Below are 18,645 nucleotides of genomic sequence, written 5' to 3' on the forward strand. Positions count from 1 at the left end.
CTTCAAAGAGATATCTTCAAAGAATTGGGTGAGGTAGTACAGGATCCATCAGCTGCAGGGGCTCAAGAGAAGATTGCCTCTCAACTGGGAATCCTAAATTCCATAACTAACTCCTCCATGCAGCTCATTTCTTATGCAGCCGATGGGGCGAGTAGAGCCGCAGGCACAGGAGTGGCTCTCAGACGTCAGTCCTGGATGCGGCTTTGCAATTTTGCAGACCCCTTTAAGGCGTCCTTCACAAACTCTCCCTTTGATGGGACAACTTTGTTTGGCCCTCAGGTGAAGGACACTTTGACCAGGTGCGAGCAAGACGGCAAGACTCTTTCTGCCATAGGAGTCCGTTTCTCCACCCCTTCTAGACCTTACCCCAAAGGTCAGAAGGGAGGGAAAATGTGGTTCCGAAAATCACAGGGAGTCACGCCCGGCCTTGCGTGGTCAGTTTACCCCAGAGGCAGAGGGGGTAATAATAACAGACGCCGCCCTAGGGGCAGAGGGTCCGCAGAACCAGGGCAGCAGAGAACCTCTCTCTGACAAGCCCTTCCAGCATCCCTGAGGTGTTGCCCGACTGCCCACCCTTGGAGGCAGTCGGGGGGAGATTATCGCTGTACCCAGAAGCCTGGCTTTCCCTCTCTCAAGACAAATGGGTACAGTCGATCATATCCGAGGGTTACAAAATACCTTTCGAGAAAAGCCCCTTCCCTCAAAAAGGATCCCTTCCAGACGTTCCACCCGGTCTAAGGGAAATTGCAAAGCTAGAGGTTTCAAAGCTTCTAGAGAAAAGGGCCATCCAGCCAGTTCCAACAGATCATTTAGAATCCGGAATCTACTCAAGGTTCTTTTTGGTCCCCAAAAAGACGGGAGACTGGAGACCGATATTAGACCTCAGCAGGCTGAACAAGTCTGTCAAAAAGGCAAGATTTCGGATGGTCACACTTCAATCGATTTTGCCCTTTCTGGGCAGAAACAACTGGATGTGCTCTATAGACCTTCAAGATGCATACTATCACATAAAAATCCACAGACGCTCCAGAAGGTTTCTCCGCTTTCGGCTGGGGACCAGTCATTTTCAGTTCAGAGCCCTGCCCTTTGGTCTCACTACAGCCCCCAGAGTGTTCACCAAATGCATGGCAGCGGTCACGGCTCACCTGAGACGTCAGGGATTTCAGGTGTTTCCGTACCTAGACGACTGGCTCCTCTCACCCACCACCAGGCATCAACTTCTCCAGGCCAGGGATTACACTCTACGTCTCTGCAGCCAGTTAGGGATTTCAGTCAACTTCGAAAAGTCTTCCTTATCGCCTTGCCAATCTATTACCTTTATAGGCGCAGATCTAGACACTACTTGGATGTCAGCAAACCTAACAAACCAAAGAATCTTGGATATCCAAAACCATGTTCGAATGATCCTATTCAGCAAAAAGGTACAAGCCAGGTTGGTCCTCAAAGTGTTAGGCCTTATGGCAGCTGCCATCACACTTCTTCCTCTGGCACGTTTTTACATGTGTCTCCTGCAGTGGATGTTGTTTACCCAATGGTTCTTCCAGCAGTTACCCATGCATCACAAGATTCTAGTGACAAAGACCTGCAAGAGCCATCTATCTTGGTGGATTTCTTCCCCCCTAGACCATCAAGGCAGACCATTTATCCCCTCGTCCCCGGTAGCCACGGTCACTTCGGATGCCTCCCTGATCGGGTGGGGGGGCATTATCAGAGCAGGATGGTCCATGGCACGTGGCAACCGTTCGAATACCACCTGCACATAAATGTCCTAGAGATGAGAGCAGTGCTTTTAATGTTGCAAGCCCTCAATGACTTTCTTCCCTTAGGGACAATTGCAGTTCACACGGACAACATGTCCGTGGTATGGTACATCAACAAACAGGGCGGGACCAAGTCCTATCCTTTGTGTCGAGAAGCTCTCAGACTGTGGCAATGGGCGATCTCCTCTCATCGGTTTCTGATAGCAACGCATATCCCCGGGAAAACCAACATCATAGCGGACAGATTGAGCAGAGCTATTCTCATGCCTCACGAGTGGTCTCTCAAACAATCTATAGTGGAAGAGATTTTTCAGAAGTGGGGCCGCCCATGCTGCAACCTTTTTGCTACACCCCAAAACAGCAAATGCCCAGACTTCTTCTCTCTTTCCACTTCCGGGCCATCCCCCCAGAGACGCTCTAACCCAGGATTGGCCCCGGGGACTTCTTTATGCTTTTCCCCCTTTTCCGTTAATACCTCAAGTACTCCAGAAAGCTACCGTCTTGAGAGCCAAGCTGATTCTCATTGCCCCTTACTGGCCTCGACAAATTTGGTTCCCGTTCCTTCATCGCCATCTCTTGGTGCAGTCTTGGCATCTGGACCCAGTTCCAGATCTTCTAACCCACCAGTCGGGTCAACTGCACCGGGCCATTCGTTCCCTCAACCTCACCGCTTGGTTGCTCCACTTCCTTCCTTAGCCAGGCTTCCTATGATCTCTAACCCTGTTAGAGATATCATAGTAGCTTCTTTAAAGTCCTCTACCAGAAGGATTTATTCTAGCAAATGGCAACATTTCTCCTTTTGGGCAAAGTCTAAGAACATAGACCCTTTTACTGCCCCTATTCAGTCAGTCTTGGACTTTCTAGCTGAAATTTTTCACTCCAGTTCTTCCTCCTCCACAGTTAAAGTCCAGTTGGCAGCAGTCTCGAATTTCCATGTCGGATTTGCAGACCAGAACGTTATGTCTCACAAACTGTAATGCCTTTCTCAGAGGGGTATTCCTACTTAAACCCCGTGTTAGGGATCCTCCATCGCAGTGGGACCTAAATTTAGTGCTGGCATCCTTGATACTCCCCCCTTTCGAACCGGCTGCTACATGCTCATTAAAATTTCTCTCTTGGAAGACACTCTTTCTAGTTGCTATTACCTCGGCTCTCTGTATTCGTCTCCCTTACTTGGTCTTCCACAAGGATAGAGTATCCTTGAGAACCAATCCATCCTTTTTGCCCAAGGTTGCCTCTAAAACAAATTTAAACCAATCTATTGATCTTCCAGTATTTTTCCCCAATCATTCTGACAGAGCGGAACAAAAATTGCATTGCCTAGATGTTCATCGCCAGCTCAGATATTACTTGGACAGAACAAAACATTTTAGGAAGTCTGATCAACTTTTTCTTTCTTATGCTGAAAACAAGAAAGGTCTCCCAGTTTCAAAAGTGACCGTATCCAGATGGCTGTCTTCCACTATTTCGCACATTTCTCAGCTTAGGGGAAAACAACTGATTTCAAAACCTAAAGCACATTCTACCAGAGGTCTAGCCACATCTACAGCTTTTCAGGCTAGACTACCCTTAGACACTATTTGTGCAGCAGCCACTTGGGCCACTCCTCATACCTTTGTTTCTCATTACAAATTGGATTTGGCCTCCAGGGACAGGGCAAGTTTTGGTTCCACAGTTCTCAAGAGTCTGTTCCATTGAGCCACCCAGGATAGAGGTGCTAGGACGGTCCCATCCAGCAAGAATGAAGGCGAGATTGACAACTTAACATTTAGAAGTTATGTACCTACCATAACGTTCCATGTTAGTTGTCTTCTCTCGCCTTCTTTCTTGCGTCCCTCCCTCCTGTCCCCCTAGCCTGGACAGACCTTGAACTTCCTTCTTCTCTGGAAGAATGTCTTCCTTGGACACCAGTTAGATCTGGACCCTAGTTACCTAGGTCCCCTTTACAGCCTTTTCAGGTTAGTTGTTCCTCTTCTTTCTGAGAAGTTTTTGGGCAGTTTTTCTTCTAGATACCAAACGAGATCTGGGTAATCACCGCCTTGCATCATGGGATATAGGGCTGCCTCGAGCTGGTAAAAGTGACTCTCGAGCTTAGCAAGTGCCGAGTCGGAGCCGAGGATCGGCTCCGAACCCATCCAGCAAGAAAGAAGGCGAGAGAAGACAACTAACATGGAACGTTATGGTAGGTACATAACTTCTAATTATGTTGTACTCTCTATATTGTTGCATCTTCCACCATGTATTTCCAGGGCAGAGCCTGAAAATGGTCCAATGGGATTAGTGCTCTACCCTGGTTAACAAATAAAAATAAAATACTGTGGAGACCCCCCCCCCCTCGCCAGACTCTGACTTAGTGAAAGGAAAGGCTTCTCCCCAGCCCACTCCTGATGACCCCAAGTTTGAGGAGATCCTGGAATTGATGTGGCAAGAGTATTCGTGATCAGTGGACCCATCCTTGTCTAAGGAGGAGCACTTGCAAATGTTGTTCGCTCTGCTCCACCTACATATTAATCTTGCATTGGATGTCATGATTGGTTTGGTGGTGGAAAGGATATGGCAAACACTGGTTGCAGCAGAGGCAGAGCCCATCCTGAGGGGATGGGATAAGATCCTTCAGCTCCCTAAGGACACACAGGCTTGGAGTAAGGCTGCTGTATCAGAGTTCATTTTGTTGCCAGCTGCCGCCATGAGGGAGTCCTGTGAAGACAGCCCATCTGTTCATCCTCCAGATAGGCTCTCACATGATAGAGACCATTTTGACAAGAGCATCTGTGCATCTGGTACATTTATCATTAAAGTGTTGAATTGCCTGATAAACATGACAAGTTTTTTATAGTGACTTGGCAGAGAAAGTGCTAGAAATGGAGAAGAATTTGCCTCGTATTTAGCTGCACGCTAAGTTGGAATCACAAGTGGCAGTTATAGCTAGTGTATTGTGGTATTCGTACATAACACAAGTGATGAAGCAGCAAAAGCTGTCTGGTCCAGCATAACCATGAGGAGGTATACCTGGCTGAGGCTTTATAACTTTGTGGAATATTTCAAGGCATACTTCACAAATGTGCCGCGTATGATGACTCCTCATTATTCAGACTGCAAATGAAAAATAAATTGCAAAAGAACAAGCAAGAAAGAAAGACATTTATTGTTGTGAGTGTCAAATTATTCACTCCTCAAAGGACTTCCATTCTCAAATGTAATGGAAACTACCAATGTGAAGTTGTTCAAGCTCGCCATTCATTCTTTACTGATGGGTTCGGAGCCGATCCCACGGCTCCGATATGACCAATTGCAAAGCTTGAGGTCTTGAAATAGCTCGAGGCCAAGTCCCTATCCCATGATGCACCTGGAATTACCCCAGAGCTAGTTTGCCGCTGAAACAGATCGGAGGTTCTGCTTTAGCTCGGGCCAGTAAAACTGATTTTTTTCACTATTATTCAAACTTTTTCCTAGTTAAATAGCTTTAGGTATTTTAGTAGAGTTTTAGAAAGCTCTTATAGCTTTTGGTGTGTGTTTACCCACTTATAACCCTTCCCATTGTGTGCTTTAAAAACTTTTCTAGTTGGCCTTTTGTTTGGCCTAGCTTAAAATCTTTATTGATATTATAGTGTGTTTTATTAGTGATCTTTTGTCACATTTTTTCCTATTTCTAGACAGTTATAGTTATTGCTGTGTGTGTGTTAGCCTTAAAATTTTTAGATAAGGCTTGGTAGTTTATTACTGTTGAAGTTTGCTGTGAACAATATTTGTTATTGATTAGATAAGGCTTGTTTTGTTTCTCAGCAGCTATCTTCTTTTATTGCATAGCCTGCTTATAATTCTTGTTGGGTGCCTTAGACAGACTTTTCCTGTCAGTTTGCATTTATATTATATACTCTTTTGTGTGTGTGTGTGTGTGTGTGTGTGTGTGTGTGTGTGTGTGTTGTGTGTGTGATTTAGCCTGCTTTATTTAGGCTTGTGTGAATATTACTTTTCTGTGGTGACAGTAATTTTTCCTGGAGTATTATGGCAGACCAAGACAAACACCCCAAGTCCGGGTTTAAGAAATGCCCAAAGTGTGGCCAAAAGATGTCTGTAACAGACAGCCACGTAAATTGTGTTTACTGTTTAGGAACTCTGCAAGATAGTTGTGCTATTTGTCATTCTTTCTCCTCAAGGGTCCTTCAGGAAAGGAAAAGAAAACTCATCGACAAAGGTTGTTGACGCCTTCGTTTCAAGAAGCTTTGAGTGACCAAGATGGATCCAGCAAGTCCTCAAAGTCTTCTAAGATTTCGGACTCGAAGAAATCTAAAAAGTCTTCGACTTTGGCTCCACTGCCATCGGAACCGACAGTCTTTTCTTTTTGGAGCCGTTCCCCAGTATTGGAACCAGTCTCCGAAGCGCCTAAGAGTCCGTTACTTCAGTCGATACCACCTTCGGTACATTCCTCTCGATCCTCTATCAACCTGTCAGATCTGGATGTGGATCATGTGGTGCAGAAGCTGTTATTGGCACCGGCCTTGGCAAAAATGTTAGTGGCTTCGACCCAAATGGCTTTGGAGCCGAAGACCCTTGCCCCAGCTCAATCTATTCCTCCTCCGAGCCATGCTGGTCATTCGGAGCTGGAGGAGTCATACCTGATATTAGTGGAACCTTTGGAGCCGACGCCTGCTCCAGTGTCTTTGGCTCCGTGCACTCTGACGTCCTTGGTGCCGATCGAGGACTCTAGGAGCTGACACTCTCTGGTTGGGTCCGGGGAGGACAGTCGGACCGACTTATCGTTTCCGACTCTGCCTCCAGAGCCTCGGCTCAGATGAGCTCGGCTCCTACCTTGGGCTGAGAGGCCACTGTTCTTCGGATCTGTTGGCTCCCTCGCATCGGAGCAGGGGTGCTTTCGATGCCATGAGGAGAGTCATGTCTCCTAAGACATCCTCGTCTGCCTTCTTCCTCCCCTAAAGTGCCTGTATCTGCTTCTGCCTCGCACACCCTGACCAGGCGTAGACACCCAGAGCCTCAGGAAACCTCATTGGGTGGCGCTTGCTCTTCCGAGACTTCACAAGAAGCTCCCACTGATGAGGTTCCCAGGAAGAGATTGTGTAAGAGGAAACATCTAGACTCCCCACAGGAGTCTCTAACATCAGATACTAACTTAGATGAGTCAGAAGGGTCCCCATGGTCCCCCTCTGAGGATATCTCATTCGCTAAGATACTTAAAATCCTTAGGCAGAGGGGTGACTGGCAGTCCAAAAGCCTACTGAGGATGAATCAGTTCTCCTGAAGGCTTTCGGGTCTCAGCCCTCCACCATTTGGGTGTCTCCGCCCTTCAATGAGCTGATGCAACTGATCTCATTAAGGGCGTGGGAGTCTCCGGATACTATGGAGCCTGTCCCTAGGTGGCCTAATAAATTAATTTCTACCCCCCTTGACAAAATTTTTAAATAAAGGTGTTTCAGTTGATGCCATGGTGGTGATGGCAGCCTCCAGAAAGGAAATGTCTGAGACTTCCTCGTCTATCCATCCTCCTAACAGAGACTCCAGGATTATGGATAGATATGGGAAGTACATATTTATTTCAGCGACCTTTGCTCTTCGTTCGCTCAACTATTTAACCCATTTTACCATGTTACAAAGAGATCTCCTTAAGGAGCTAGGAGATACTCTTCAGGGTACAGTAGCTGCAGGAGCTTCCGACAAAGTTGCCATCCAGCTTGCTACCCTCAATTCTATAGTCAACTCATCCATGCGCCTCATCTCTCATGCAGCTGATGGAACATGTAGGGCAGAGGGTACAGGAGTTGCTTTTAGGAGACATTCCTGGATGCGCTTGTGTTCCTTCGCAGAGCCCTTTAAGTCTTCCCTCGTGAACACTCCCTTTGATGGCTCGTCCCTTTTTGGGCCTAAAGTGAAGGAAACCTTAACCAGGTGTGAACAGGATGGAAAGACTCTGCTGTCAGGGTCTGTTTTTCCACCCCTACCCGACCCTACCCTAAAGGTCAAAGGGGAGGAAAAATTTGATTCCGAAAAGCCCAATGAGCCTTTCAGGACACACGTGGTGAACCCCCTTCCAGAGGTAGAGGAGTGGGCAATAATGGAAGACGCCACCCTCGAGGCAGAGGGGGTCCGCAACACCAGGGTGACAGAGATCACTTCTATGTGAAGCCCTACCAGTGCTCCTGAGAGGAGGCCCAACTGTCCTGCTCTGGAGGCAGTCTGGGGTCGCTTATCTTTGTATCCAGACACCTGGCTCAAAATAACAAAAGAAAGCTGGGTACAAAGTATCATTTCCAGAGGATACTTCATACCATTCACCACACCCCCTCCACTCATAAGAAAAATCCCGGACATTCCACCCAGTTACAGGGAACAGGCAACAATAGAGGTTCAAATGTTGCTAAGAAAAAGAGTCATCCAACCAGTCCCAGCAGACCAGACAGGATCCAGAACTTACTCAAGATTCTTTTTGGCTCCAAAGAAGACAGGGGACTGGAGACCCATATTGGACCTCTGCAGACTGAACCAATACATAAAGAAAGAGAAGTTCCAGATGGTCACGCTTCAGTCTATACTTCCCTTCTTAGGAAAGACAATTGGATCTGCTCGATAGATCGCAAAGATGCGTACTGTCACATAAAAATGGCCAGCCCATACAGGGATCTTCTGCGCTTCTGACTGGGAGCCAATCATTACCAGTTTCAAGCCCTGCCCTATGGTCTCACTACAGTCCCCAGAGTGTTCACCAAATGCATGGCAGTGGTCACGGCTCACCTGAACCGTCTAGGATTCCAGGTGTTTCCATACCTAGATGATTTGCTCCTTACCGCCACCACCAGGCATCAACTCATTCAAGCCAGGGAATCCACTCTGTCACTCTGCAATCATCTGGGCATTACAATCAACTCAGAAAAATCTGCCTTGTCGCCATCGAAGCATATTGTTTTTATTGGGGCAGAGTTGGACACCACCACCACCACCACACTAAGGTTTCCAATAGAAAGAGTCTTTCTTCTTCGTCAGCATGTCAGCATTCTGATATCAAAAGACAGAGCACCAGCATCAGAAGTTCTGAAATTATTAGGCATGATGGCAGCAGCAATTCTAGCCATACCACTAGCTCGTATGCACATGTGGATACTACAATGGCTGTTGTTCACTCAATGGTCTTACCAAGAGCTTCCCATGTCTCACACTATAGTGATCACAAATTTCTGCAAAAAGGACCTTCAGTGGTGGTTGACCTCACTTCATATCACGATAGGATGCCCATTTGTGCTACCCCCTCCAGCGGCCACAGTAACCACGGACGCTTCCCTGATGGGGGGGGGCATTTTAAGTGAAAGACAGCCCAAGCCACATGGACTGATCAAGAGACACATCTGCATATCAATGTCCTGAGATGAGAGCAGTACTTCTGGCGTTGCAGTACTTTCAGCACTTTCTTCCTCTGGGTAAGATTGCGATTCAGACAGACAACATGTCGGTGGTCTGGTATTTGAACAAACAAGGAGGAGCCAGGTCTTACGCCCTTTGTCGCGAGGCTGTCAGAGTATGGCAGTGGGCTGTTTCCACCCAGCGCTTTCTGTTGGCAACACACATCCCGGGGAAATCCAACATGATAGCAGACAAGCTCAGCAGGGCTATCTTGTTGCCCCATGAGTCGTCCCTCAAGAAAGAAATAGCGGACAGGATATTCCGCAGGTGGGGCCAGCTTTGCTGCAACCTTTTTGCCAGTCACATGAACACGAAATGCAGAAGCTACTTTGCCCTGATTCCCCCTCCGAGAGAAGCCCCAAGGGGCGCACTCGTACATGATTGGTCTCCGGGTCTCCTCTATGCATTTCCACTAATCCCGTTGATAACCAAGGTTCTACAGAAAGCAAAAACCCTGGGAAGGACCATCATTCTAATAGCCCCTCACTGGCCTCGTCAGATTTGGTTCCCCTTCCTCGACTTCATTTTTTGGAGGATCCTTGGATTCTGGACCCAGTTCCAGGCCTTCTGACATACTCGTCGGGGGATCTTCATCCCTTTCTGCAGTCCCTGAAGCTGACAGCTTGGCTGCTCCAGTTCCCATCATAGCCAGGTTCCATAATCTTTCCAATGAGGCAAAACAGGTCCTTTTATCTTCTCATAAATATTCTACTAGGAAGGTATATTTTAACAAATGGAAAAAATTTTCTATATGGGCCTCTAAAAATAATATTGATCCTTACCAAGCCCCTATGGCCTCCATCTTAGAGTTCTTGACTATGATTTTTAACAAAGGAGCTGCAGCAGCAACAGTTCATGTTCAGTTGGCTGCTATTTCTAATTTTCATCTTGGATTTGAAGGGTTGAATGTCATGTCTCACAAGTTATCCAAAACCTTTCTCAAAGGGACTTTTCATATTAGACCACCTGTGAAATCTCCCTATTCTCCATGGAATTTAAATTTTATGCTTTCCCAGATAATTCTTCTGCCATTTGAACCAGCTTCCTCTTGTGACCTCAGATTTTTGTCATGGAAGACCATCTTTTTGGTAGCTATTACTTCTGCCCGCTGAGTGTCAGAGCTTCAGGCTTTATCCATCAAGCCTCCATATTTGATATGCCATGCTGACAGAGTCTCACTTAGAACAAACCCCTCATTTTTGCCCAAAGTTTGCACTGAAACCAATCTCAAACAGATTATTGATTTGCTAGTCTTCTTCCCCAACCATTCGAACAATTTACAGTATATGCAGCACAAACTTGATGTTCACAGACAGCTCAGATTTTATTTGGATAGAACAAACAATTTCAGAAAATCAGACCAGCTTTTTGTTTCATTCTCGGACTCCAGGAAGGGTAGACCAGTGGCTAAAACAACTCTCTGTAAATGGTTATGTGATTGTATCACCTTTGCCTATTCAGCTGCCAATATGCCTTTGCAACATAAGATTAAAGCTCATTCAACCAGAGCAGTTTCTACATCATCTGCTTTTTCTGCCAGACTTCCCATTGATAACGTTTGTGCAGCAGCCACTTGGTCAAAACCTCATACCTTTATCACTCATTACAAAGTTGACAAGGCCTCCCAGGACAGGGCCTCCTTTGGATCCACAGTCCTGAGAAATATACTCCCGTGATCCACCCGAGGTTGATGGTGCTTGGAACGCTACCCATCAGTAAAGAATGAACGGCGAGGATTGAACAACTTCACATAAAAAAGTTATGTACTTACTATAACGTTCCATGTGAGTTGTTCATCTCGCCTTCATTCTTACGTCCCTCCCTCCTACCCCCTCCTGGGCTGATGGATGACCGAGATGCTGGATCCATCCTGGGTACTCAATCCTTCTATACCTTTCTCTTGGGAATGAAAGAATGACATATGGCATTATTATACACAGCAAACAAAATCTGAGGTAATTCCAGGTGCATCATGGGATAAGGACTTGGCCTGGAGCTATTTGAAGACCTCAAGCTTTGCAATTGGCCACATTGGAGCCGAGGGATGGGCTCTGAACCCATCAGTAAAGAATGAAGGCGAGATGAACAACTCACGTGGAACATTATAGTAAGTACATAACTTCTTTTTAAGCCTTTTTAATATAGTCAGGGCAAAAGCAAATAACCTGATGATGCAAATGCCACTCAAAAGAGAAAATGATAGCAGAAAAATAATGGGAGGCCTGAGGGCCCTCAGGGCCCATCCCCACCTGGGAAGCAGCTATGACTATTCCAGTATCTTTCCTTCCCTATCAAGAAAACCCACTCAGTCACTTGAAGCTCATTCCCTTACCCACTCATTTTGCTTGGGTGGGGGTTGGCTGACATTACCACCTCTGGGCAGACATTACTACAGATCATTTCCAGAGGATATAAGCTCCATTTTATGACCAAGCTCTTAAAAAAGGTTTTCTTTAAGTAATCAGGAGCACTTTGTAGGGCCATTCTTTTCAGAAATATCAGCTCTGGAATGGAGCAAGAGACAAATGGGTTCCTCCTTATACCAAGAAAAGAAGGCTTCTGGTGACCTATACTAAGCCTTTAAAAACTAAACAATTTCATAAAAATTCCCAGGTTCAAGATGCTACACCTTCAGCCTTCATGCTGTCCTACTTATGCTAGATCTTAAACATGCCTATCTGTATATACCCATCTTTAGAGGACACAGGCATTATTAGTGGTTTGCTGGGAGTCGTCGTTACCAGACAGCTTACCTCTTTTCACTTTGGTTCATCTACTATGGTAGGAGTTTTTACAAACTGGCCCCAATAAAAACACACTGGAAGACTAAGGGCATCCACATTTATCAATTGCAGGACCAAGGGAAACCACATTTATCCTTAAATGAATAATTGACTGATAGAGAGGATGCAGAGGACAGTAGAATTATCCTGAACTGTCTGAACAGGCTGGGCTTTTCTTTTAACAAGCAGAAGTGAAATACATGCCTTTTGTAGAAGGAGATCTTTCTAGGAGCCATGCTGGACATCATTACTGGCACTGTGAACTTTCACCAAGACAAAGTGCCATCTCTGACTGTCCTGTTCTCAAACATAGTAGAAATGCCTCTAGTAACAGCAAGGTAGGTCCTGAGCATCCAAGGCCACATGGCATCCACCTTTGTGATGGTTCTCAAGACCATGCTGTCTGTGAAGAAATTACAGTGTTTCCTAAGGAACTCCTGGAATGAGCAGACACATTCATTGGAGTACACCTACCCTTCCCCCTGGACCAGGTTGACTTCACCTTAATTTGTTTCCTGTATCAAGAAAGTACTGAGGTGGTGGATACAGCAACTCAAAAGAGGGCATGCATTTCAGACAACTGACTCACAATCGGCCTTTGACCACAGAGGCCTCAGACTTGGCTTGTTAGGCCCATACTCTAGATCTCAGAAAACAGAATATGTGGATCCTTAGTGAAAGAAAATGGTACATAAACATCCAAGAAATAATACATGTCTTAAGAGCACACAAAACTTTCAAGATGTTTGGGAGTCAGGGACCTTGAAAGTCATCACAGCCCTGGGAACAAGCACTGCAGTCTAAAATGCTCCTGAGGGGCACACAGAGAACTACAGACAAACTAAATTGAACCACTGCAGACCCATATGAATGGATGCTGCATAGGAATACCTTTGTCTGACAGATGCTGTATACAACAGAGGTACTTGTTTTCTTCTCCATGCAACTGAATGCTGAAAGAAAATCTGCTTTAAAGCAGCATGGACATTAGATGCTTCCTAGTGGAATTGGTCAGGTTTGTTTCTGTATGTACTCACTCCTCTACCCTTACTTCCCTGGATAAACCAGAAGCTGAATGAAGAGAGACCAGAATTGACTTTGTTTACCCCTTTCAGACCTAGGCATCACTGGTTTTCCCCACTTTCTCCTGGTGGTGTGGGAGATACCTGTGCTGTTGTCACAACATGTGAGCTTTCTGGTTGTACAATGGATCTTTGCTGTGTATCATCCTATCCACACTGAACCTAGCGGTTTGGAAGATATGGTATTGCTTCACTTTGGGTACATTTGTGGATGTGTTAATAGTCATGAAGGAGGTTAGAAGATTGAGTACTAGAAAATTATATCTAGCAATGTGAAAAGATTTTCTTAATGGTACCAAAGGAGGTGCTCATAGCCTGTGTTTTTTCAGTATCAGATCACTTCAGGTTTAGTTTACATCTGTTAGAGAGGTCCATCTTTTGACCATCTCTGCCTATTCGCCTGTTCACACCCTTCTGGCAGCCACCCCTCTACTAAGACAGTTTCCAAAAGGTACCCTGCATCTCAGGCCTCCCAGGAGAAATCTGGCATCTACCTGAAATTTGAATTGAGAATATGAGTGAGTACATACAGAAACAGACCTGCCCAGTTCCATTGTAGGAGAAAGCTAGAACCCATGTCACAAGGGAGACAGCAGTAGTTACTGCTTTAACTGGAAAAGTTAACCTTAGCTCATATTGAACAGGCTGCTTCTACTCCCTTAAGATACATAACTTGATATTCTAGAAAACATTTGGTAGGAGTCTCATACCTGATATTTCAGAAAAATAGGGTAGTCCTATGTAGGTCACTGAGATGGTCCTAAACCAGGCAGTTGATGTTTTTTTTTTTTTATATATATATATATACTTGTTATTCACGCAAGCCACTGGACATGTATCCCTTTTCATGGAAGACTTGGGAGGACTATCTCATTAAGTGGCGTGCTTAGAGTTGCACAGTAGGCAAGTGGAGGTGGAAAATTCAACCTCTGCCTTGATTACAGGAAGCAGATTATTGACAGCTTAGACCTTTACTACTGGGGATGGTACTCCTGAATATAAAGCAGTAAAGATTTTGTACTCCTCAGATATACATAGACAGTTGAGATACTGCCTGGACAGGACAAGGGCCATGTCTCCTTTGCAGGGACAAAACAAGAACTTCCAGTAGCAAGGTGAGCCATCTCTTAATAGGTACCATATTGTATTAGCTTTCACTTTGAATGTTATTTCAGAAAATTGCAGGAGAAAGTTAGATCCCGATTTCACAAGGGAGACAGCAGCAGCCACTGCTTTTCTCAAAGGAGAAAGTGCCAGGCCATCTTGCAAGCAGCAATGGTCGTATGTCCACACCTTTTCAAACCATTGTAGGTTGGATGTAATTTGTGGGACTAGGGCTAGATTCACCTCAGCTTTATTGAAGAGCATGTTATAGCCTTCAGCCTATCAGTAAAGTCAGTTACTCTCTGTTAGGACCAGTTGCGGGAGCCTTCTGTTACGTTAGGAGTGCAACAGTGATCCACACAAAGCAAATAGTACACTTGTGTCAGCATCTTACTGTAATAGTAGATGTTCAAGTTGTGGTCGCTGTTGTATTTTTGTTCTTCTGTTCCCTCCTCTGTACTACTTGGGGTGCTTAGGAGCTGGTAAGTACCTTTTTTCCCCTAACCCCGTTTGTTTGTTTCCTCATCCTGTCTTCACCCTTCCTCCTCAATGTTTGGGTCCCTCAGGAGGGTTTGAATTTTCCAGGTCATAGAACTTGCCAATGGGAATCTGTCAGTGTTTTGGACTGCTGTTTAGGCACAGCACTGACCAGTAGTGAAGCAAGCCACCTATATACTAGGCACTTGAAAATGTCTGAGATAAAGTGGTTTCAGCCCAGCTTGGGGGAAGAGTGCTGGATGTTGAACTTAGCCTGAAGCAGAAATCCCTTTATTTATGACTACAGCAGTGATCGCATGTGAACTTCTACTATTATGATAAGTTGCTTACACAGCTATACTTTTTTCATGAAGGGATGGGGTGACTGGGGTCTCTGGGAACTTAAACTGATGGAAAAAAATATGAAGGGGCTGAATGAGATATTCAAATGACAGCAAGAATACTTGGAAATAAGTTCTGTTGATTCTGCCTTTTTTCGGATAATTGTTTCATTGTTCTCAACATTATAAATTTTTGTTTCTTTTACTTTCTAGGTCTATAGGGGTGATGCTGAATGAAGTTTTTGCTTCATATGATAAGCGGCATGTTCCCAGATGTGGAAAGGTGTGAGAGAAGCTCCTGAGTGGACTATCTGCTAATCTGCGACTTGACTGGAATTCTGTATATTCAAAGGAACCACTGGAAAATGACCAAACCGAGGAAAATGGAAACACATCACAGCAGTCTTAAAGTGGAATGCTTTCGTTGGACAAGAGAGAGCAGACCACACTGTGCTGACTCTAGTTTTTGTTTTGTTTTTTTATACGGATTTTTCATGTTAAAGCTATTTATAATGGTACATATTGGGTACATATACAATGCCTTCCTTTTTTACCAGCATATGAAATTTTTCTAGGATTTGTTATTTATAGGATATAAAACTGGCCCACAGGGCTGTGGAATTTAGAAGTGTTAATATTTAGTGTTTCTACGCCAAGTTTATCAATCTTCCATTACATTATGCAAGTCACAGTATGGTCTTGTGTGGTGTACTACATACAAGTAAGAGACAGCTTAAATGATTTCATGAACTAATGAATATCATAGTTATTACAGACTGTACATTGTGTGAAGCATATGGCTTCTTCCCTTTCAGAACAGAGTTGGCCACTTTTGAAAAACTGAGTCAATAGTTGCAGTTTATACATTTTCTAAATATTTGCATTTTTTATATTCGTTTTTTTTTTAGCAAAACCATTCCAGTGTGTATTGTATTCTCAGGGTTGTGAGTGTTACGTTTTGCATTTTATGATGTAGGAGATTAGGACTTTGGAGTAGATTTAGCATTTCAGAAGTAAATATTGTTTACATCGACTGTCATTAATCAGTGCTGACTGGAAAAATGGCGGACTGTCAGGACTGGCAGAGTAATAGTAACATCAGGGAAAATTAGTGTGTTGGTCTGCTTTTCATACTGCATTTTCATGTTTTGTCAATGGATAAATGAGGAAACAAACAGCTGGATTCTGAAAAAAAATCTACTCTGCATCAGAGTAAAGCAAGTACTGACCGTATAATTCAAGATCTGTAGCAATGCACCATCTTGTATATTTTAAAGAATTATATTTAAAATCTTCGAATATTGGCAGATTCTTTTCATTGTTATTTTTCTGGTGGGAAAATTGAGCGATTTTTACTGATTTCTTTGTAGGCGCAAGATGTATGTCCTCTTGCCTTGCATGCCGCTGACCGGTTTGTCTTCACAGTTCACAGCATCATTATGCAAAGAGAGTGGGTTGGTTATAGTTGACCATTCTGTGCTGGTATGGGGCCAAAGCCTACCTGTTGTTTGAAGAAGGTAGACACTTTCAATGTAGTTTTGATTTTTTTTTTTTATTATTATTATTATTTTAGTAAATAGTATGAACATTTCAACAATGACAGTTCTGACATTTCTTGAAATGGGAGGTCTTCCTTTTGATGTTTCATAATAAGTAGAGGCGTTATTGGTTTAAAGCACATTTCTGACATGCTATAATATTTCACCACCTGTAATTTAGGTCATAGATTTTCAAAGCATTTTGACGAGTGCAACCTTTTTCTCATAGTCATGATGTTATAAAGGATGTCTGTGTCATTTATATTTTAACATTACGATTGTAGTTGTTGCAATCAGAATTGGTGTTGTGTTAAATTGTAGCATATTTGCACTGTGGAGTCAGCAGACGACCTATAAGCTCCTAAACAAAAGTTTACAGAATTATGGGCTCTTGCCAAAGTTTTTTCTCACTTTATTTTTTGTGACATTTTCTGTAATGAACTGGAAGTAATGTTAGCAACATCACTGATAAAATGTGTCCTTTATTTCTAATAATGCTTCCCCATAGAGTGGAACACGGTACTCCTATGCTGCTAGTTGACATTCCTTAAAACACAGAGGAGTGCTGGTGTTTTTCTTGGCAGGACAAGAATTAACATTGACTGAACTGACCATAGCTGGAAATTTTATAGTAGCTATGTGTCAGATGTAGAAAGTCTTCAGAATGCTGTCTACTTCATTAGACAGCTGCCCTTGGCTGATGATGGGTTACTTAGTGTGTTTCATTGTCAGGAACCTGTGTATGAGCCTCTGTAGCTATTTTTCCTACTTAGTGAAAGCATCATTTGAGCAGTATTGGAACATGGATAAGTTGGTAAGGGAATGGCATGTTTCCTTTCCGTTTTTATGCAGAATGTAGTATATTAAGATGAGCAGTTCATACATAGACACCATGACTGCATCCCCTTCTTCAGAGTTTTAGCAGGAAATTTTGAAAATAAGCTGCTTATAGCTTGCAGACATATTGTGACCCTAGATTTGCTTTCATACATCTGTACGAACCAGTGCAGCATATTCTGTGTAAATACAGCGTATAACTGTAGAAGTGTGTGTGTGACTGTAGTTTATTGTGTTCCTTATGCTGTTATCAAATGGAACTGAAACAAAGTTTTTTATTTTTTTATTTTTTTTTTTTTTTTCTGCCTTCCCCGGCTGTCATCCCCATCCATTTTAGTGAGATATAAAGTATCCCCTTTCTATGCATTGCAGTTATTGTTGGAACATAATATAAAGAGGACAGGCTATGGTGGTCACACTAGCTGCTAATCTTGTCTGCTCCTTTCCTCCCTGTTGTCTGGCATCAAGCAAATATTTTAAGGTAAGACCCAGTTATTTACAGGGGAAACAGGCATCCTGCCCAAGTTTAGGATGAAATTAAAGCTTTGGTAATCTGTGTCCCAGAAATGTGTAATTTTGCATTGCATGCATATTTTAATGTCATAATGAAACTAATACTACATCCAGGCTATAGACCTGCTGTAGAGCCCAGCATTCTTAAAACTTTAATCCTGGGACTTATTAGCTTATACATTTCTTTTGCTGGTTTAGTAATTTATTGTTCATTCCTCCAGAACCATGATAGTACATTCAGCTGTGTGTACTTCACTGGCTGTGACACTCATCTTTTGCACCTGTTGCATGACTCAGCTTTTTCATTTTATTGGTAGTTCAAATATACCCCTTTTAAGAGTGGTTTGACCTTCGACCTCTTAGTATCTTGCTCAGTTACACAAATATTGTAGGTATCACAAGTACACCAACGGTCTTATGCGCTTGACAACATTACTTTATTTGCCCAAAAAGAATTTCAAACCATATAGGTGCAGTTTTATAATGCTGTTTTTTTCTTACAGAGTTAACTTCTTTCTGACTCCCAATGGAAAGTGTCACTTAGTTGAATTGCATGCAGTATGTTTGTAATCTGTATGCTTACATTGCAAAGAACTGCTTCTTTTGTACCGAGGGCATTAGTGTTGCATATTGATTCCACTTGCAGTGTAGCAATGAATGGGTACGAATACGGCTGTGTATTACTAATGAGCATTCTTCTGTTGTCCAGAGTTTGATTCATTCAGTCTTCATTTAAATGCCGTATGAAGTTTCATTAATTCACTTAACTAGATCAGTGTTCTTTTCATTCCTGAAGAGAGTTC

At 43.7% G+C, this 18,645-nt stretch overlaps 1 protein-coding gene across 1 annotated transcript in view; it reads left to right on the forward strand.

The window, feature by feature from the left end:
* Positions 1 to 18,330, forward strand: part of LOC122792964 (gap junction gamma-1 protein-like) — a 243,554-nt gene extending 225,224 nt beyond the window's left edge. Inside the window, exon 3 of the mRNA XM_044060560.1 lies at positions 15,168 to 18,330. The gene's annotated coding sequence lies outside the window, so the exon portion shown is untranslated. The remainder of the gene's footprint in view (positions 1 to 15,167) is intronic.
* Positions 18,331 to 18,645: the final 315 nt, after the last annotated feature.

This window comes from Protopterus annectens, chromosome 2.part0, assembly GCF_019279795.1.
Source record: "Protopterus annectens isolate FY-2018-M chromosome 2.part0, PAN1.0, whole genome shotgun sequence".
Classification (NCBI taxonomy): Eukaryota; Metazoa; Chordata; order Ceratodontiformes; family Protopteridae; genus Protopterus; species Protopterus annectens.